We start from the raw sequence: 22547 nt of genomic DNA on the forward strand, positions 1-22547 counted from the left end.
GGCGGCCGGGGGCCACGCGAGGGGGGGAGGGGGAGGTGGCGCTGGCCTATAAATCGGAGCAGCGGAGGCTCTGGGAAGCCGGGAAGTGTAGGGGGAAGGGTAGGAGCGAGATCGCAATCCGAAAGAGGAGGGAGACGATGACATTGAAGAGGACAGGGCAGGGGGGGCTGACTGAGCTCGGCTGTGCACTGTCCCAGTGGCAGCGCACCTTTGTGCCTGCGGTATTCGGAGAGGACGCCTGTGGCGTCAGAAGAAGGAGCACCCAGAGCCGCAGGGCTGCTCCTGACAGGGCAGCTGGTCTAGTTCTCAGCCGTCACCTGCACTGTCCCGTGGGATGTGTGCATCTAAACCACCTCTGCTGGTGTTTGTCACCAGTCAGTTCGAATTTGCAGTCTTTCACACCTTTCTGCTGTTCTGAGGAGTGGAACAGAAACGAAGCGTTCACGAGATGGAATGCATTATGACCCTTAGGGTTATTGAGGTTTTAGAACGCGTAAGTGGCATGGGTTTCGATTGAATTTGAGTCTGTAATATCTTTTCAGGCAGTCGTGTGGACTCTCCAGGATCATCTCCGAGGCGGTAGAGTGTCAACTGAAGTTCAATGTGGGCTTCTAAAGTTGATTCTTAGTTCACATCTAGCTGTACTTGGTAGCTGACCGCCAAGACCTCTTCACTTCCCTGCTCTGATCCTGAGCGTTTTAATCTCCAAAATGGAAACATCTGTCTCCCAGTTCTTGCACAGAATAAACATCAATACTGATGAAGCGCTTCAAAACCAAAACCTCACATTTAGCAATAGCTATTAAATAATTACTTACTGATGGGTTAAAAGTGTTACAGCATGTTAAGTCAGAGTAGTGGTTGGCTAGTTATGGATGTTTTGAGGGGAGAATGTTCTGTAGTGATGAAAAAGTTCTTTATTTTGCTAAGGGTATGGGTACAGAAATAACACACATTTGCCAAAATTCATGGTAATGATACACTTAAAAATTGTATGTCTTAGGGTAAATTTACCTCAAAAAGAACATAACGAGAAATCACTGAAGAGTATTAAAATTTAAAAACAAAAGGCATTAAAAATATCATTAGAGCTGAAGTTTATAATAAAATATGCTAGACTCAATCTCCAGATTTTTTTTTTCAATGATAAAAGTGAGACCTTAGAGATGTCATAGTAAAAAGGGAGGGTATGTGAGTGAATCAATGACCCGGCCATTTTCCAGTAACAAATGATTCTTGAGAGATTGTGGTTGAAAATAGCAAGCTACTGTGATATAACCAGTCAGGGGTTCCCGGTCCACAGAGAATCTGTAGAAATTGCCTCCGAACCCTTGTCCACTTCTTGTGGAAAGGCCATTGTCCTCTGCATGATTCCACAGTCCATGTGAGTTTACAATGCAGGCTCACTTCCAGCTGTCAGCCTCGCTTTCTCTAAACACTTGGCCTCCCTTACATCTCACCTGCAACTCCTTTCTCTCTCTACTCCTGCTGACTTCATAGCGTGCAAACAAATCAAACCCCTTTTCTCTGGTGGTTTGTATAGCAGACGCTTCTGAAGGTTTGGAGCAGCTGAGGGGTTTTAAATGAAAGATGCAAAAAAACCCTAAAATTAGAATCCCCTACTTTTAAAAGTCTTTCAGTTGTCTCCATGGTATTTTTATCCTCCAACCTCCATCCCTTCAGCATGTGTTACAATCTCCTGCTATCCACCATCTCTCTGGTCCCAGCTCTCCCCTACTCACTCTCTCTATACTATTTTTAGTTCTCTGGCCCCAGCTCTCCTTCCCTTTCCTACACACTATTTTTAGTTTTCTCTATCTTTTAATCTATGCCATCTTGACTGCCTATCATTCTAATCCGTTTAGCAAAGTACTGGGTCGTCGGAAAAGTCATGACACATTTATGCATAGAAAAACAGACATCATGACTTTTCCAGTGTCCCAATATCTTTCTGCAGAGAAAGTACTTTTCCCAAGAAGAACTCTCATGACAACTATTAATAGTATTTTTTACCACAGTATATACATAGTCTATTTGATTCAGCTCATAGTATAGTTAATAAATAGTAAGCATCTTATGTATGTGACCTTTCCAGGCTACCTTCATAGGGGGGTCAATTATATGCGATAATAGTGACTTACTCTATATAAATGAGGAGGCAAGTTAGCTAGAATCTGTTACCTAGGATAAGAAAAGGAACCAAAGTCTATGTAAGCATGGCTTATATTATGCAAAAGAAATGACAGCATTTAAGCCGTGAAGTCTGGAACAAAATCTGATTATTAAAGCATAATGACATCTTTAGAGAAGCGACACCTGGACATGTCTTCTGTAGCAGTTTGGTCACAACTCCGCGTATGTAATGAGCATACAAACAGAGGCTCCATTACTTCTGGAGAAGATGATACTGATCTGTTACCAACTGAACACATGTTTTTGTAGTAAGGATGACAGGTTCACCTGATCCATCTATCCTTCATCTAGTTTCCTTGTGATCAGCGGCTTGTATTTTTGCAAAGCAGCTGGCCAAGGTTATAGCACAGTGCATGGCCATGAAGAAGTCTCCAAATGTAAGTTTCCAACGCATAACACTGCTCATTTTTTTGAAGCCAGGGCCCCAGAGAATCAGCTCAGCAGGACAAGCCACTCGAGAATGGATGATAGCAGATACAGCAAACAGCTGCTCCACAGTGAGCTGGAGGTAGGTAACTACGCGGTGGAAGACTGCGCCACTGAAGCACAGCCTTAAGTGCCTCGCATGGCTACGGACAGCTGGGATAACATAAGGACCCGCAAGAAACTAGTCGATACTTTAGACCCATTCAAGTGATAAACACACTGATAGAGCTAAAAAGAGTGGCAGATTTATCCACCAAGGTAGGCTGTGTGGTCAAACTCATCGAAGAGACGGTGCACCTGGTTCCAAGTCAGAGGGTTTTCTCAGTTCTGTCGTGGCTGCTGTAGCATTCTGCTTTACTCACTACTCTCCTGGGTGCTTTGTGACCTTGGTTCTTCAAAGCTGTCAACCAGACTTCACTGTGTTATTCACCAGTTCTATCTGCTCCTTAAATGTAGAGACAGTTCTGGAGGTTCGTTCCCTATGCTCATTTCCAATGTCTCAGCTCTGGTTGACACTCGATTTCTCATGCAGTTCTGATCTCCAAGTTCTAGTGCTGACCAGACATGTTGCTGCTTCCTTCCTGTTCTGTACCTTCTGTTGTTTTTTTATTTTTTTGGAGAGGTTTTCGCTGTAGGGCACATGTGCTCACCAGAAAGACAGAGTCAGAGAGATAGAAAGCGAGAAATCACCCCCCAGGGGGGATGGCCATGCCGCAATCCCTTCTCCTCCATTCTCCTCTCGGGATCTTGGGCATGCATGCACACGCACCCAGCGTGAGTTTAAGCCACCAGGTCCGGGACTTGAACCACAGTCGACTACATGGGAGTCCACCAACATAGCCATTACATTAACTGCTGCTCCCCCTTCTGTTGTTCTCTTCACATGAGATGCCATCCTCTTACCTCACCTAAATTCTACTTACTCTGCAAAAACTTAACCGATGCCTATACAGATCACTCCTGATCACAATCACATCCTCTTGCTCTGCAGTCACAATATTTCCTTCCTATATCATTCACTTGACAGCTACCCATACTGCCTAGTGGCAGCTGATCTATTGTTTGCTCATTGGCTTTTGTCTTTTCTGCTCACTATATTTCAGGCTTCTCTGATGTATGTTTCTGGGTATTCCCAAAAGCATCTTTATAATGCTTTACATATAATAAGTACGTGGTGAATATATTTGATTGATGGTTCCTTTTTTCCTTAGCAAAACCTCCTCTATCTGGCAGTTCTCACCCTTCTATCACTGTGCAAGTATCTTGCAGCCTCTTCATTTACATGGATGTCCCTGAAGCCTGTGGAAGTGTGGGTTGCCATATGTATTCAGTGGAGGGCTACCTTGGGAGTAATTCCTTTTTTCTTTTTTTCAAATTTTGCCAGAGGGTCCATATACTCACCAGAGTGAGACAGAAAGAGAGGGGGGGGAGAGATAGCACTCCCTATAGGGGATGGTCATGTCCCCATTGGGAATAGTCATAACACACTATAGGGGATGGTCATGTCCTCATTGGGAATAGTCATAACACACACAAAGTAAAATGACTTTGGAAAGTTTGGCAAAAACAGATATTCTTCTCCTAGATACAGCCTGAGAGAAATTAAACACTCGTCTACACACAAATTTGTACTTCTATATCTCTCCCTCATTTTGGGTACACATGTACATGTGTCATTGTGTTTTTTAGGACTGAAACCACACAGGCAGCTATGTGGGATCTGGTCACCTTAACCACTGGGCCACAGGCTGGCCCAGGAGGCAATTCCTTCAAGTCACAGGTGCTGTGGAAGAAGTTCAAGAGGGAAGATCCATTGAATTCCAATGCTCAGTCCCCACCACACATGAAGATCTCCCAGAGTAATTTCCCTCACAGCCAATTTTAGGTCATGAGATCAACAAAATAAATCTCTTCCAGCTTTGTAATATTTCAGCTGTGATAGGGTAAGGTAGAAGGAAAGCTAGAATAGGAAGCAATTGAAAATTGAATTCAGGGTAAAGAATGGTATGATAGTTATTGAGCTATTGTCTTTCAGCTTCAGACTTCCCCTTCATCCTCTGCTTTGTGTTGGTGGGGCTGGACCTGTGCAAACCACACTTCTCCTTTGTCATCTGGCTGCAGAGACACTAGAGGAGAGGAGCATGAGTGGGGAGGGAACAAGTTGTTTCTTCCTCTTGCCCTCATGTGTTTGTCAGTTTCAGCCTAATGATGGCCTTTAATCTGTCTCCAGTCTCTTTGAAGTTTACTTCTTCCAGAGACCAATAGTCCCAATAAAGTCTTCATGCCACAGTCTGCCCCCAGCCTTAGCAGGCCTGGATCACAGGCATGTGCTTATGTTCCCGGTGTGTTCAGGGCAGTCCTGGGATGTGAACCCAAGACCTTTCCCATGTGGGTTTAGTGGCATTATCACAGTGCCACCCCTGGGCTTCTCCACCTTCTTATTGTACTTTGCAAACCAGCCTTATCATGCCTCTTCTCCCTCTGTCCCAGGGCATTATCAGCATCCACTAGGCAGTGTCCCTTTTCTGTTGTTGTTCTTTTTTTTGGAGAGGTTTTTGCTATAGGGCACGTGCTCTCACCAGAAAGACAGAGAGAGACAGAAAGTGAGAAATCACCCCCCAGAGAGGATGGCCACGCCACAATCCCTTCTCCTCCATTCTCCTCACGGGATCTTGGGCACGCACACACACGCACCTGGCATGAGTTTAAGTTGCCGGGTCCAGGACTTGAACTGTGGTCTACTACATGGAAGTCCAGGGACATAGCCATTACGCCAAATGCTGGTCCCAAGGCAGTGTCCCTTTTAAAAGGAATGAATCCCAGCTTGGGACCAGCAGTTGGCGTAATGGCTATGTTAGTGAACTCCCATGTAGTCAACTGCAGTTTGAGTTCCAGACCCAGTGGCTTAAACTCACACCAGGTGCGTGTGGCGTGTCTCTGTCTCTCTCTCTTTTTGGTGAGCACACATGCCCTATAGCAAAAAACCTCTCCAAAAAACAAATAGGAATGAATCCCAGCTCTATGGAACCCCTCCTCTAAACTCCAGAGGTGCCAGCACTAGTCATAGTTCCCCTCTTTAGAAGTCCATGTCAAACTCCAAGGGGTCTCTTTTCCAGACTTCTGGACTCTGACAACCAGCTTCCTCTTCTCTCTGGTCTTCATCCCTAGAAGCAGTAGCTACTGCTTGCAGTTTTTACCTGTGTATTGTTTCAGTGTTTGTTTTAATTTTCCAGTCCTCCAACATCTATCTGACCAATTCCCTGTGCTAAATACTCTGGCTTTTTTTCCTGACTAGACCCTAATATGGATTGTGAGGTAAAATATAGTTCCTACTCTGAGTGTCAAAGGGGTCTAAGAAATCTGCCTCAATAACAGGATTGTTAAGCACTGTGCACTGGGAGCTGGCTCTCGCGTGGCCGACTATGGTTTGAATCCCAGCCCTGGTAACTTGAATAGTACATGGGGTATGTGTGCATGTCCCATTTCCTCATGGGAAGGAGAAATGGAGAAGGGATTGAGATATGACCATGTGCCATTGGGGGGCTGCTTTCTTTCTCTCTCTCTCTTTTGTTCTCAATAAAAAAAAAAAATAAATGCTGCCTCAGAGGAGTGGAGAGTTCTGAGATATAAGTTACCTTGAGTGCCAAAGAGCCAGTCCTAACGTGTAGAAAGAAGGGCAAAGACCTAATTGCAGCTGTCACTTTCAAACCCCAGACCTAACCTGGCCCGTAAGGATCACTCTGCTGAGCCCACAGTTGTCTGCCACAGTTTGGTCTGGCCCAGGCTTCCCCAGAAATCTGACCTCTCTTAAGTAGAAATTCTGCTTCTTTATATGCCATGCTCTCACTCTTTACCCACTAGACGGAGGAAGCCAAAGTTAATGAAGAAAGCCCGGAAGTAAGGGCTAGGCAGTGGCACAGCAGTAAAACATGACACTTTGTGAGGTGACCCACATAAGAAGGTTCCCATTTGACATCTGGAGACTTCCCTGAGTCCTCTCTGAGTCCTCCAGGCACACACGTGCCCATGATCTGGGACTAACTGGGGCTAGAGGTGGATTGTGGCATCTATATCAACAGGATGCTGTCTCTCTCACTCACGTAGGAGGTGAATAAACTTTAAAGGGAAAAAAAGGTCCAGCCTGGTGTGCAATCAGTAGTGAACTGCCCACTGCAAGTTGCATAGCCAACCTGGGCTCAGATCCCTGGGAGGGCCTGAAAACACATCAAGTGTGTGCATACATACGCCCGGGCCCCTGAGGAACTGGAGGACTGGGGAAATGGGATCGTGGTGTGATGAGAGCCTATCAAGGGTGCTTCTCCCTCCCTCTCTCCCTCTCTCTCTCCTCTCTCACGTGCATGCACATGTCTTCCATTATAAATAAAAACAACAACAACAACAAAGGAAGCCAGGAAGTAGTACTGGAGACCTCAGAAAGTGAAGTGGAACTTAATAACTGGAAGGGAAGGATTAGAAGGTAGATTTCCAGGGTGGCAATTTTGTCTCTTTGAGGCTGCTTTCTCTTGCAGACAATATGAGGAGATAATAGATGAGAAGGAAGTGAAACTTAGACCTTATACCTACATTTCTGCCTTCTCCAGCCAAAATGAGACTTTTGCTCTGTTTTATTCATGAACTTACTAGACTTATGCTTCAGTCTCTCATTAGACGTGAGACTCGCTTAATCACATATTTCTAATGAAAACAACTGCTCCATATTTTAGAAATTCAAAACATTTCTTATGTACGCCAAGATAAACACAAAACCTCTTGGCAGTATTCTATAAGGGTTCTCTTCGCTTATGATTTTGTATGTCTTTATGCTAATTTAGAAATATGAACAGGAAAACCAGGACCTGAGGCTGTTAAGTGGATTTGTAACTCTTGGAGTGTTGTGGGCCCATAACTCAATGAATGAAGATCCATAGTCATCCGTGATAGCTGGAATATTAGTACTTTCACTGAGCACTGCAGTAAGTTATCAGGTGTACTCTGCTACATGCGGATATATGAACAACACTTCCTTCACCTGTTTTGGGAACTGGCGTTTGGTAGAGTAACCGTTAACTAAATGTGAATTACTCAGGCAAGTGTTAGCAAGAGTTGCTGTGTTTGCGACATGCAGAGTATCTTCCGGTGAACTGAAAAGCATGTTACCTTCTGATTTATCCACTGAAGCATGTTACAATGCAGGTGGCATGTCACAGAGGAAACACAGCTTGTGATCAAGTTTTCTATTCATAGAAGACAGCGTTGTGCCAAGCAACCCCAACTGCAAAATGTTTGAAGTCTGAAGGAAAAAAAGAGCAGTGCAGCTGGAATCCCATTTCCCCTCCTAAGAAGTTACAAGCCAATATGGATATCTCCCATGCCTGAAATCCTGCCTTTTCTTTTCTCTTGGGTCCTACTGTACTTTGGCTTAGAGTATTGAGAGTATTGGGCTTTGGAGGGAAATTCCATTTGCTTTCTTCCCTTTTGTTTCTCTAATGCATTTTAGGTCTTTGTGATTTAGTGTATAAATGTTACAAAATCATAAATGTCGGCTTACATAAATCATTTGTAAATGGTTAAGTATTCAAGCAAACTGTTCATCATCCCATTCTCCTTGATATGTTCTCGTATTTACCAGGCTGCCTTATGCCTTTTGCAAGTCTTTTCTCAGATCTCACATTTCCAAAAACATCCTCACTGGCGATAAAGAATTAAAACAGCAGCTATTCCATCTCATCTTCATCCCTTTCCCCAGGTCAATGGTTATCTCTCTTTACTATCTGAAAGGAAGTTAAGATGAAACAAAGTAGGGACAGCAATTATATTAAAGTGGGAAGAAACTGATGTTTCTTCCTTCTTGACTTGTGCCAGAATTTACATGTTTATAACAGATAAATGTTTGAGTGTTTTTAACATGAAAAACAAACACAAATGTGCACTTGCATAAAAATAGCACCACATCCTGATTTTGGTACTATTTTCAGATGCATCTATTTTACTATTGTTACATATCCCTATACTGTAAGCATTAATACTGTTGCTTTGCATGATTTCATGCTTTATATAAGCATATGTAAAGCATATATGTGAAGCTCCCTTGTGTTTATGTTTCTGCTGAGTACAGAGGCTAACGATAAAAAGTATTTGGAATACTTTGATTATAAGCCAGAACTGTCACTGAAGAGTTTCATCTGCAGAGTATGTTATACTATGCTTTCTAGAGAGAACTTTTTTCATTTCATTGTTTTTAAGACCTACCTATGTCAGTAAACATAGATTTAGTTCATTTCTTTTCATTGCTATAATAGCATACAACTAACCCATATCCTGTTGATGAGTATTGAGTTGGTTCCTTGTGGCCTGTTGGCCAGAGGCTGCCTTCACTTCTTAGCCATATTAAGCCTTCATGGAGTATCTCACAGGGCAGCTTCATCAAAGCCAGCAAGGGTTAAGACTTGCCAATAAGATACAGATCAGAATCTTGAGTAATCCACACACAGACATGCCATCCTTTGCATATTCTATTGGGCAGAAGCAAGTCACAGGTCCTACTCATACTCAAGGGGACGGAATTGCCCAAGAGTGCGAATACTAGGAGGTAGGATCATTACAGACCATCCTATAGTCTGTTCGCCACAAGTAGGTCTAACAGTTAAGGATGGTGGTTAGCCTGGCACTTCAGATCCGAGTAACAGTGGCCTAAACAAGACTAGAGATTTATTTCTCTATTATTTACATGCCTGGATAGGTGTAAGGCTGACATAGCAATTTCATAATCATTGGGAACCCATATTATATATATCTCATTGATCTGATGAGAACAACATAGAGCTACTACCTCATTATATAAGATAGCTTCCCCAGCACTTGCTGCTGTTCTGACACTCACATCCATTCTACAAACTGCAGCCAGAGCAATTGTGCTAAAATGCAAACCTGACAGTGTTACTTCTGCAGATGAAACTCTTTGGTGACAGTTCCAGCTTATAAACAAGTATTCCAAATACTTTTTATCATTAGCCTCTGTACTCAGCAGAAATATGCAAGAGAGCTTCAAAAAGTACGTGGGAGGGCCAGTAGGCTCTGAACTCCCACATGGCCAAGTGCATTCAAGTCCCAATCTGGTGTCTTAAAAATCACGCTGGGTACAAATACATGCATACCCAGAATCCTGGGAGGGGAGTGGAGGAGAGGGGATTACATCATAGCCACCATCCACCCTGGGGAATGACTTCTCACTTTCCCTCTTACTGTTTCTGTATGTCTGTCACTGTGAATGTATGCACCCTATGACAAAAACCTAAAAAAATAAATTGGGTAGGAGGGCCAACTGGTGGTGAGGTGGTTAAGGCAGCTGGAACCCACACGGCTGACTAAATGGTTTGAGTCCTGAATCTGGAGGCTTTGAAAACACACTGGGCACATATGCATGCCCAAAATTCCAAAAGGAGAAATGAAGGAGAAGGAATTGTGTTATGGCCCTACCTGATGCAGGAGTTCTTTCTCACTCCCCCGACTCCCTTCTCTCTCTGATGAGTACATATGCCTTCTAACAAGGGGGTGGGGGCAGAATGCATATTATAAAAAAAATTATGCATAGATTTCAATGTTTAAGTTTTATTTTATCCATAATAAAGACACGTGTGTGTGTGAGAGAGAGAAGCACCCTTGACAGATCTTTTCATGCCTCAATCCACCTTCCCCAAGCCCTCCAGCTCATCAGGATCCTGGGCACACACCACACCAGGTATGTTTTTAGACCAACCTAGGGATACAAGCCTCAAATGTTTTGCACCAATAGAAATGTGTACTTTAATTCTATTTTTCCATACCCTGTAGAACCCTATGCCCCCATCATTAGTATTTTACTTCCATTTACCATGATTTTTTTTTCCTATAGTGCACATGTGCTTGCTAGAAAGAGAGAGCAAGCGAAAGAGAGAGTGAGATAATAGCAGCCCACAGGGGATGACCACACCATAGTTCCTTGTCCTTCATTTTTCTCTTGGGATTTTGGGCATGCACACACATGTGCCCAGTGTGTATTTCAAGCCACTGAGTCGGAGACTTGAATCATGCAGTTGGCCATGTGGGCTCCAACTGTCTTAACCACCATGGCCCCTGGGTTGCCCGCTGTCAACTTTCTGAAGTTCCCAGGTATGTACACTCAACCCCATATACAGGCTGAGCATCCCTAACCCGATTTCCAAAATTCTCAAAGTCTGAAACCTTTTAAGTGTCATGACACCACAAGTGTCCTGACCTCGTGTGACAGGTCACAGCCAAAACACTAAAATTCAAAAGTAATGTAATGTATAAAATTACTTTCAGGCTATGCGTATAAGATATGTACGAAACACACATGGATTTCATATTTAGACTTGATATTCCCAAGTTATCTCTTACATATATGTAAATATTCCAAAATCTAAACTGCTTCTGGTCTCAAGCATTTCAGGTAAGAGACACTGAACCTGTATCTATAACCGAAACATGAGTTTCGTCAATCAAAACTCACTTCCATTTACTACCTGCCATGCACTCTGATGTTCCCTATTCTATTTCCTTCCATTGACAGTTAGTTCATGAACTACTAATGGGTGTGGGGAAATACTGCACGACAGGATACAATGCAGAGAGTACGGACTGGCCTGCTTGCTTTTCCTTGCCTCTGTACTCCCACCCTCCTCATGTTCGCAGATTTCTGTGCCAACACACCACCTCCTCCTGCCTATGCCACTATCCCCCACTGTACCTTCAGGCTTCCCAGCTTCTTCTTGCCCTTCTTGAATCAGCTCAAGCGTTGTTTCTGGGCCCCATTCCCTGACTCCTGTCCTTTCCCTGTGTGCCCTATAGAACCCTTTGCCCCATCATAAACATGTACGGTAATTCTAACCATCTGTTTTCTCACTGAACAATCAGTTCCTTGAGAATGAAGATCATATCTTTACAGTTTCGTATCCCTAGCCCTACGATAGTGCCTGACATAAAGTCAAAACTGAAGAGACATTTTGTATATGAACAAATAAGTGAATCAATGTCATAGAAAAAGAAGTTCCTGACAATACATACTGAAACATTGATTGCAGGGGCTGGCAGGTGGCATGGTGGTTAAGGGCGCTGGACTCCCACATAGCCAACCACGGTTCAGGTCCCGCACCTGGAGACTTGCTTTCTCACTTTCTTGCTCTCTCTCTCTCAATCTGTCCCTCTCTGGTCAAATTACAATCAATCAATCAAAGTTAAATAAAATCTTAAAAAGAAAAATCTATTACATAGAGTGTTGTATTGGAGAGAATTATGAAAAAAATAGTTGATATTGACAGCGCTAAATAAAAAATAGGTATAAAATGACCTGTGTTCACAAATAGGGATTGTCTTTATATCTACAACTAAGTGCCATCAGATGTCTCACTTGCAGTGGATTGAATGATGAAAGTGGGTTTGTGGACCAGCAGATGGCATAATGGTCACATTGCTGGCCCCCCACTTAGTCGACCGCAGTTTGAGCCCTGGACCTGGCTACTTAGAATTCACACTGGATACATGTACGTGCATGCGCAAAATCCCAAAAAGAGAACGGGGGAGAGATTATGGTGTAGCCAACTCCCTGGGGAGTTATTCCTTGCTTTCTGTCTCTCTTTTGAGTGCATGTACCTTATAGCAAAAGTCTCTTTTTTTTTTTTTTTTTTTTGAGAGTTTTTTTCGCTATAGGGCATGTGCGCTCGCCAGACAGAGACATAGAGACAGAAAGCGAGAAATCACCCCCAAGAGGGGATGGTCACGCCACAATCCCTTCTCCTCCATTCTCCTCTCGGGATCTTGGGCACGCACACGCGCCCGGCGTGAGTTTTAAGCCACTGGGTCTGAGATGCGAACCACGGTCGACTACGTGGGAGTCCAGCGACATAGCCATTACGCTAGCTGCTGGTTCTTGCAAAAGTCTCTTTTAAAAAAAAAAAAAAACTGCGTTTGAAAGAACCCGTTTCTTTCATTTCTTCTCTTAACCGATTCCCTATTTTCACCTCTTTTGAGAGAAACCTCAGACATCCCTCAGATATGGCCCTCCTTACCCAGGTCTAATTGGGACAGTGAGGCCCACTGTTGAGCAAAAGGAGAGCTGTTCAGTGATTGTTAATGAATTCCCCACAGGACTAACTCAGGCCCTCCCAGCAGTCCAGGGTGCCAACGTGAGGACTAAGGCTGCTACAGACATCCAGGGTGGGTAAGGACGCAGACCGCAGCTGCTTCAGGTGCTGTCAGGAGCCAGAAAATCCAGGAATGCAGTGGAGAAGAGGCGTGAGAAGCCAACTGGATTCAATGTCTCACCTTCAGGACACTCTTCTGACTCTGGGAAGCCCAGTCTTCTCAGGTGTATTCTACAACCCTGGCGGGTAAGTTGATGAGGAAGCCCAAACCACAAACAGATGCAGACTATATTAAAAAGAGTAAACTATTGTGAGGTAACAACTCACACTTTGGGCTTAATTTAAAATCCCAAGAGCAGGATAACAGCATTATAAATAACCTGATCTCTCTCAAACTGCTTTCTCCGGCTAGTTAATAATTATAAAAAGAGCTCTTTTTATTTTTTTTAGACTAGGTTTTAAAGTGTATGAGGCACTTTATATCCTTTGATCCTCAGAGCAATCCTGTGAGGTAGATACAAGTATCAACCCCATTCTTTAGCTGAGAAGAACTGAGGTTCAGAGAGTTTAAACAACTGTCCACTGGTCACACAGCAATTAGTGACTAGGACCGTCTGGGACCCTAATGTAGTACCAATTTGTCATCATCGGGAACAGCAATCAGAAACCTGGATTCTAACCCCTTAATAGCTGCTAGCTACTAAGGTGTATGATCTTGGATCTGTCACGTGCCCTTTCTGAGGTTTATTTTCTCACTTACAAAAGCGTACATCATAGTACCCTCCTCGTGAGCTTTATGGGGTGCTTAGGAGGACAAAACAGGGATTACGTGTGAAAGTGCTTTTTAATGGAGACGAAAATCCGCAGATGTCAGGTATGAGCAATCTCTTCTAACGAAGTAGGAAGAGTAGTACCCTCAGAATCTTTTTACTTTGACAGTGCCTTTCATTGCAGCCACTCAATAACTTTGCAGCGTATTATCGCCTGCATAACACCCCTGTGGTTACCATCTCTAAAGGTGCACACGCAGCAGCAGTGGGCCAGTGAGTGAGGAAGAAGCTCACTCTTCCCAGCAGGACTTCAGAGCACTGATTCTCAGTGTTTCAGCACATTGGAATCACCTGGGGGCTTTAAACATACGCGTGTCTAGACCCCAGTCTGTCCAACTAAAATTTTAATCTGGGGGGAACCAGCAGTTAGCGTAATGGCTGTGTCACTGGACTCCCACGTAGTCGGCCGCGGTTTGCGTCCCAGACCCGGTGGCTTAAAACTCCTGCCCGGCGCGTGTGCGTGCGTGCCCAAGATCCTGAGAGGAGAATGGAGGAGAAGGGATTGCGGCGTGACCATCCCTCCTGGGAGGTGATTTCTCGCTTTCTGTCTCTATGTCTCTGTCTGTCTGTTGAGCGCACGCGCCCTATAGTGAACACCTCTCAAAAAAAAAAAATTTTAATCTGGGGGGAACCAGCAGTTAGCGTAATGGCTGTGTCACTGGACTCCCACGTAGTCGGCCGCGGTTTGCGTCCCAGACCCGGTGGCTTAAAACTCCTGCCCGGCGCGTGTGCGTGCGTGCCCAAGATCCTGAGAGGAGAATGGAGGAGAAGGGATTGCGGCGTGACCATCCCTCCTGGGAGGTGATTTCTCGCTTTCTGTCTCTATGTCTCTGTCTGTCTGTTGAGCGCACGCGCCCTATAGTGAACACCTCTCAAAAAAAAAAAAATTTTAATCTGGGGTGGGGAAGGACCGGGCATTGGTATTTTCTAAAGCCTCCCAAGAGATTCTATTATAATATGCAGCCACAGCTGGGAACCACTGCTACTGAGATTATTGATGCATCTAGGTGGCTGCTGAAAGCCATCTTGGTTTTAAAAGGACATAGGACACAGCTTGTAGTTCTGGAGAAATCTATCCATCTCTTCCAGAGAGGGAAGTACTAAGGTAGGTCAGAGGTCACTTGGGAAAGAGATACAGGACATGGACATGGAGCTCCAACCACAGAGATCCAAAATCCCACCACCACATATGCAGCAGGCCTCCTGTCTGAACTGCCACCACTGGAGGGGAACATGGGCGGTATCTGTCTGGCGGATAAAATGTTGAACCGATAGCATAATCCCAAGCACTAGAGGGCCCTCTTCCCCATCACTGTTCCTCCTCTGCTTCTTCAGGAGCCAGCACATGGTGTAGTTGTTAAGGTACTGCACTCATACATGGCTCACCACAGTTTGAGTCCCAGACCCGACAGCTTGAAAATCACACTGGGCAAGTGTGTGTGCATGCCCAAAGTTCCAGCAGAAGAATGGAGGAGGGGGGACTCCAGTGTAGCTATTTCCCCTGGGGAGGAGGTGATTTCTCTCCCTACTTGGCCTCTTTCTGTCTCTCTCTGTTTCACTCTGAGTACATGTACCCTATGGCAAAAACCTTAAAGAAGGGGGTGGGTGGCTGGACGGTGTGCAGTGGTAATGTAATGGTCTGTGAGGCTGGCCCACTTGAGAAGGTTCTGAATTTGCATTTAGAGACCTGCCCAAACATGCTGGGTGCACACAGTCATGATCTGGGGCTGCCTGGGCCTGGGGGTAGATCACAGAGTGAAGACCCTATTGGAGCTGCCTGTCCCTCTCTCTCCCCTCTCTCTCTCACTTTCTCATGAAAGAGAGAAATAAACTTTAAAAGAACTTGCACAGTAACTTCCCTATGTTACAGTAATTTAAAAAACAACTTTATTTAAAAACGATCTCAGTCAGGGACCAGCCTGTGACATCGTGGTTAAGGTGGCTAGATCCCACATGTCTAACTGGCATTTTAAGCCCCGAAACTGGCACCTCAAAAAACACACTGGGTGCATGTGTGTGCATGCCCAGAATTTCAAAAAGAGGAATAATTGGAGAAGAGATTGTGATGTGACTATTTCCCATGGAGAATGGTTTTTCACTTTCTCTCTCTCCTCTCTCTCTCTCTCTCTCTCTCTCTGCCTCCAGTGAGAGCATGTGGTCACTGACAAATTAAAAAAAAAAAAATTCAGAGGATATGCATATAGCTAACTAGTGGCCAATCCTATAATTTTCTCCACTGATACTAAGGAAATAATCGTGTATCCTTTAACATTAACTTCTAACATTGAATCCCAATATACTTGCATGTTTTGCATTTCATTTCATTTTAGGGTTCACCCAAATAAGCACAAATTTACTTTATAAATATAAATGAGACATATTTCTTATCTATTAAAAAGTAGTTTTTAGTGAGAACATAGGTGTAGCTATTTAGCTCAAGTTTCCTAAAGAAGCTGTTATCAGGGAACCAGGAGATGGCACAATGGCTACGTTGCTGGACTCCCACGTAGTCGACCGCGGTTTGAGTCTTGGACTCGGTGGCTTAAACTCATGCCAAGCGTGTGTGCATGTGTGCCCAAGATCTTGAGAGGAGAATGGAGGAGAAGGGATTGCGGCGTGACCGTCCTCCGTAGGGGGTGATTTCTTTCTTTCTGTCTCTCTCTCTGTCTTTCTAGAGGGCTCCCTATAGCAAAACCTCTCCAAAAAAAAAAAAAGTAGCAGTAGCAGCTATTATCAGAAAATAGCTAAAATTCAGAGCTTACTATAATTAGGATTTTTAGACTTATTTCTTTAATTTATTATGATTATTATTAATTTGCTATAGGACATTTGTGTTTACCAGAGAGAGACAGACAAAGTGAGAAAGTAAGCCATCAGATTAGGAACTTGAACCACAGTCAGCCATGTGGGAGTCCAGCACCTTAACCACTACACCACCTGCTGGCTCCTATAATTAGGATTTGACTTTGTGTCTCCACAGGAAAGGAAATAACAATTCCTAATCTATTCACTTCCAACCAGAAAAGAAAAGAAAAAAAAAGAAAAAGGAAATTGACTTTTATTTATTTACAAAAGGAGAGATTTTTGCTATAGGGTGCATGTGCTCACCGGAGAGACAGAGAGAGAGAGAGAGAGAGAGAGAGAGAAATCACTCCCCACCCCCAGACAGGATGGCTGTGTTGCAATCCCTTCTCCTCCATTCTCCTCCTGGGATTTTGGGCACGCACGCACATGCGCCTGGCATGAGTTTCTAAGCCACTCGGTTCAGGACTTAAACCACGGTGACTACATGGGAGTCCAGCAATGCAGCCATTGTATCATCTGCTGGTCCCAAGGAATTGACTTTTGGGGATCCTTCCTCAGAACTGGCACTACCCAAAAGCGACATTCCTTTAAAATGTTTCCTTTAGTGACCAGCAGATGGCATAGCAGTTACATCACTGGACTCCCACATAGCCAACTGTGGCTCAAGTCCCAGACCCAGTGGCTTAAAACTCACACAGGGCATGTGTGCATGCCCAAGATCCCAAGAGGCAAATGGAGGAAAAGGGATTGCAGTGTGGCCATCTCCCTGGGAGGTGATTTCTCACTTTCTGTCTGTCTCTCTGGAGAGTGCACACATCCTATAGCAAAAATCTCTCCAAAATAAATAAATTAATTAAATGTTCCCTTTAGAAATTATCTCGAGGGCCGTCTCTATAGTCTAGTGACTAAGGGAGCCGGATCCAACATGGCTCACTGTGCTTCAAATCTTGGCCCCTTTGGCTTGAAACACCTGCCAGGCATGCATGCATGCATGCCCCAAATTCAGACAAGACAGAGCAATAGAGGAAAGGGGATTGTGGCGTGACTGCACCCCACTGGCGGGTTCTCTCTCTCTTTTGCAAGCGCACGTGTCCTCTAGCAATTAAAATATCTCGAGATGAGTTGCACTGTCTCATTTGATCATGTCTTTTATGAGCCTGGAAACAATTTGGATAGAGTTAACTCCTGTTACAAGACCTGGAGATTTAAATAATGAAGAGGTTTATCTCTCAACTGAAGAGTTTATAGTCCACAGCAATAGCCTGGAGATGAACACCCACACCTCCGGGATCCCACGAGGGTGGTAATTAGGCAGCATTTTATTGTGAAGCAGTGAGTGTGCAGAAGATGGAGCGGTACTACTCTCAGGGGCTTAGAAACAACACTGGCTTTCTGGAACATCAACAGAAGAAATCTGGCAACCTAAACATATTTAAAGAGCTTAGGACCCCCAGGGGAGAATTTCCAGCTATTGAAGTGGAAAAGATTAAGCACTTGCTACATTTGAAAACAAGATTTTTAATGAAAAACTCAACAAAGTGCACAGAGTTAGTATGGACTATCTTGAAAAAGTAATAGTTAAGATTAGACCTATCATATACAGACTAATCAAATTGGAAACTTTATATTTTTATAATGACCTAAGAACAAGGCTCTAAAAATAGACTCCACAGATAACGCACTCCTTTTTCTCTGAGTTCGTTAGAATATAGCACCTTCATTACATCAAGGACTTGTTCCATCTCACCATCTCTCAGGCATAAATCTTGACATGGGCTTCACCACCTTTCTTTCAGCCTCTAATTACAATTCTGCTATTTATTCCTCAACACGGGCTACATTTTCCATGTCCCTAATATGAATGAGGTGCGTGTTGCTGTGGTTAAGCCCGTGGGCACCAGGCCCAGCTGCCTGAAGTCTGGCGTTCTGACCTTGGCAGTGACTTCACCTCTTCGTGCCTTGATTCCCTTGGCTATAGAACAGGGATTACAATAGTACCAGTCTCTGGGTTCTCAGGAGGATTAAAGCAGTTATTACATGGGAAAGCACTAGGAAAAGTAAGAGCTGTATAAACTTTCACTATTATCACCACATGTTGCATTTCCCTTCGTGCCTATAAAAACAGCACATTTTTAAAACAAACAACAACAACAAAAACCAAGACATATAGTCTAACAAAAGATTGTTTTCAGATTCATGTGTTTATTTATGTGGAAAATCTCAAGATATCCTAAAATCCAAGAAGTGTTCCATAGTGTGGTCCCTGACCTCACGCAGTTTATATTCCACCTGAGAGACAGAACAGGACACGCAAGTCTAAGACAGTTTACGATTATGCATAAAGTGAGTAGTTCAGTTTTGTTGTTCATAAGAGCTACAAAAGTATGGAGGAGAAGGTCCGAGGGGATCAAGTCTTCCTTGCGTACGTGTAGTTGATAGAGAATTACATTCCAACCATGAAAGAGAGAGGCAGCCAGACAGTGGCACCGTGGTAATAGCTCCATGCTCTGAGGCTAGCAGAAAGTTCCCTGGTTCATATCTAGAGACTTCCCTGAACATCTTGGACATGACCCAGGGCTGGTTGAAGCTGGAGGTGGATCGTGGCATGAAGAGCCTATTTAGGGTAACCGTCTCTACCTGCATGTGTCTCTCTCTGTCCCTCTTTCTTTCTGTCTCTTACTCATGGAAGAAAGAACTATATCTAGAATTAATATAAATAATAAGTTTTGGAAAGATTTTTGCTGTAGGGCACAGGTGTTTGCCAGAGGGACAGAGAGTCAGAAAGCAAGAAATCACCCCACAAGGGGAATGGCCACACCATGGTCCCTTCTCCTCTTGAGATTCTAAGCATAAATGCAAACACACCCATGTGAGTTTCAAGCTGCCAGGTCTGAGTCTCAAACTGTGGTCACCATATGGGAATCCAAAGCCCTAACCACTATGCAACCTGCTGGCTCCTATAAATAATACATTTTGAAAAACAGAAAAAGAGGGAGAAGGGATTTCCTAGGGGGAAGAAAGTCATGAAGGTCAGGGCAAACAAATGGGGCCATTCATCTAGGACAGGTGATTTGTGTTTAAAATTTAGTGCAATAGGTTGATAAAGTTATTGTGGGAACAGGTCACATGGCTGAGAACTTCCAATGCCAGACTGAAGAGTCTGCCTTTGCCCTGAATGTTGAAGTTTAGTGTGTTAGAAAGTGAAATCAGTGCAGATGGAAACACAATAGGTTTGTGAGGGAGATACGAGAAATAAGAAAAGTTTAAAATGCTTTTCATACTAACCTCAGTATAACACGATGAGATTCCTACCAGGGCAGGACACTGGGAACAAAAAGAAGATGACAGCCATGAAAGCATGACAGCCTTGTCCCTTCACTCCTTCCTCACAGCCAAGATCTCCCCAAGACCAGCCTTTGCTACTGAGGACAACAGCCCAAGTTCAGGAGCACCAAGGCCTTTCCAAGGCTTCCCAAGACGCTGGGCTCCACGCTTCCTTCTCCGGTGCTAGAAGGGGACAAAGATCCCAGTGGTGGGGGCTCCGGCCTCAGGAAACTGTTCCAAGGTCCTAGGGGACTGTCTCATCCCGATTCCCATTTACTCTCTCTCACCTGTCTTGCACGTGTGTGCCCATTAGATTCCAAACAAAATCATATTCATGTCTTTCTCTCTCTAAAGGCCACAGTACTTTTAATGGGTGTAGAGTTTTTAAAAACTGGTTTTATTTGTATTGGTGAGTACTTTTAAATTAATAAGTATAATTTAGTAGTTTAAAAGGCAAAAAAAAAGAGTATATGCTTTAAATGGATACAGTTTATTATACTCAAATTATTCTTTAATAAAGTTCATAAGAAAATAGATAGGTTTGATGATCGAAAATAGAGAGGTGACTATTACAGCTTGCAGTTCAAATACAATGTTTAAATCACCTCTCACCTTAGTCCCAAGGTATTAACTATGACAGTTTTGAAGATTAGAGTCACATTATGTGTATGATAACATACCACATATTGGGTCACGGGGTCATTTCTTATGAAAGATTGACACAATGTAATAATCAGAACAACCAAGTTCTCTTACTATGAGAATCTGGGATGTGAAATTGCAGGTTATCTGCTTCTATTTAACAACTCATTGAAGTAGCCTTAGATGATAGCTTAAAGTGATTGTTCTAGATAACCTATTAAAATGCCTTTCAACTCAGCAACATAGTGTTACATGTTACTTAAAAACTTAGGGTTGTGTGCTGAATTTAATAACAGAGACAATGGCATATAGAGAAATACTACTCAGAGGGTTTTCTTTCAGTAAACAGTATCAAGGTCACGTGGGAGCTTCTGTTAGAAATTCTTGTGGCCCAGGGCTAGTAGGTGGCATGGTGGTTAAGGTGCCGGACTCCCACAGGAGCTTGCTTTCTTACTCTCCCTGTCTCTCTCTCTGTTTCTCTCTGATCAAATTAAAAAATAAATAATAACAAATAAAATTAAATAAATATTTTTTTAAAAAAAGAAAGAAATTCTTGTGCCCCATCTATGTCCTCCTGAGTCAGTGGGGAATGCAGAAGCTCTGCATATATGTGTGCATGTGCACACAGGTACACACATGTAAGCCGTGGTTCCCACCGAGGGTGGGAAACAGAAATGTAAAGCAAAGAGTCATATGGCTAAAAATAAGACAAATGTACTGTTTTTATAGTAATAAATATAGAATGTTCCTCTAATTGTTTTTAAATTTTAGAACTTAACTATTTCCAGTCAAATTACAGCAACATTTAGACATATACCTAAAATAATACCTTAAAACAATTTTCAAGAAGAAAAGAAAAAAAGAAAGGAAGGGAAGAGAATGAGGAACCCTAATTTAATTTTATTATATTGGTCTAAGCACCCAGTAACAAATACCTTACACTTTTACTAATACTGCTTACACTTTTACTAATACTGCTTCGGGGGAGTGAGAGTACCTTTAGAAGAAAATGGTTCTAGCAAGCTTCATTTATTTACATTTTTCTTCCTTCTTTCCTTTTATTCCTTTATTCCTTTTTTTCTTTCCACTTTTTCCTTTTAAAACATATTTATGTGTGAATTTATTTTTATCTTTTCCACGAGAGAGAGAGAGGCATCCTCAACAAGGGCTTTCATGCTGTGACTCACTCCCAGTCTCAGCCCGCCCAAGTCACTGGCATGTGCATGCATGCCCATCATGCTCAGGAAGGTCCTGGGACACAAACCCCAGACCTTTCCCATGTGTGTCTAGTTGCTACCACTGTGCCACCACCTGGCTCGTTTTACATTTTATAAAGCATACAAGATGTATGTTTGGGGACCTGGAATCTATTCACAATGTATAGTCTAACCCCACCATTACAGGAACCTCTTGGCATTGTCTCCAGGCAGCCTCTGCGGCAGCCTCTGTGACTGTCCTGCACTCTCCCTTGCAAACCTCCGCGCCTCCCCTCACACTTAGCATTCTGTCAGTGTGAACCTTCCTGACCCAAGGGTGCTTCACTACATCATGCTTCAGTGCCTTTGCATGTGCCCTTCCTTCTACCTGAAATCCCCTTCTCTGCTTCCCTAGGCCCAACCCTACCCAACCACCAAGCCTCAGGTCAGATGCTCTATCCTACAGAAGCTCCTTTCGACCATCAAAAACAGATTAAGCAGTTTCTTCTCCTGGATCTCTCATACACAAACACAATCACAGGAACATACACACACACCTTTGTACATGAAACCATTATAACCTTTATCTTCTTTCATTGCATAAATTTATATTAAAATTAATCTCTCTACTAGACACTGGACTAAGTCCCTTGAGGGCAAGAGTGATGTCTTCCCTTTGCATTCTCAACAGCTAGCTTATTGTCCAATAATAAGGTATTGTTTAATAAATAGATCAAATGAATGAATGAATTATGCCTGAACAAACGTCTATGAAGGGCCTTTAACAAATTTATAGAAAATGTGTACTGTGGGGACCAGCTGATGGCATTATGATTATGTTGCTGGACTCCCACATAGTCGACCATGCTTCAAATCCTGAACCTGGTGGGTTAAAACTCACACAGGGCGGGCCGAGCGAGCGAGGCGGCGGCGGGCGGAGTAGGCCCTGCGCCAGCCCACCCGCCCGGCTCTCCCGCCACCCCCCGGGGACC

At 43.6% G+C, this 22547-nt stretch overlaps 1 protein-coding gene and 1 long non-coding RNA gene across 3 annotated transcripts in view; one reads left to right on the top strand and one right to left on the bottom strand.

Moving 5' to 3' along the window:
- Nucleotides 1–22547, bottom strand: part of KATNAL1 (katanin catalytic subunit A1 like 1) — a 235958-nt gene that overhangs the window by 133231 nt on the left and 80180 nt on the right. The gene's annotated exons all lie outside the window — the stretch shown is intronic.
- Nucleotides 25–20033, top strand: LOC114009655 (uncharacterized). 2 transcript variants are annotated; one of them, XR_003551041.1, is made up of 4 exons: nt 25–493; nt 2610–2705; nt 12763–13004; nt 19786–20033. It is a non-coding gene; the product is annotated as an uncharacterized LOC114009655 (long non-coding RNA). The 2 variants fall into 2 exon arrangements; XR_003551042.1 differs by having other exon boundaries at nt 2610–2701.

Source organism: Tupaia chinensis, unplaced genomic scaffold (genome assembly GCF_000334495.1).
Source record: "Tupaia chinensis unplaced genomic scaffold, TupChi_1.0 Scaffold000597_1, whole genome shotgun sequence".
NCBI lineage: Eukaryota > Metazoa > Chordata > Mammalia > Scandentia > Tupaiidae > Tupaia > Tupaia belangeri.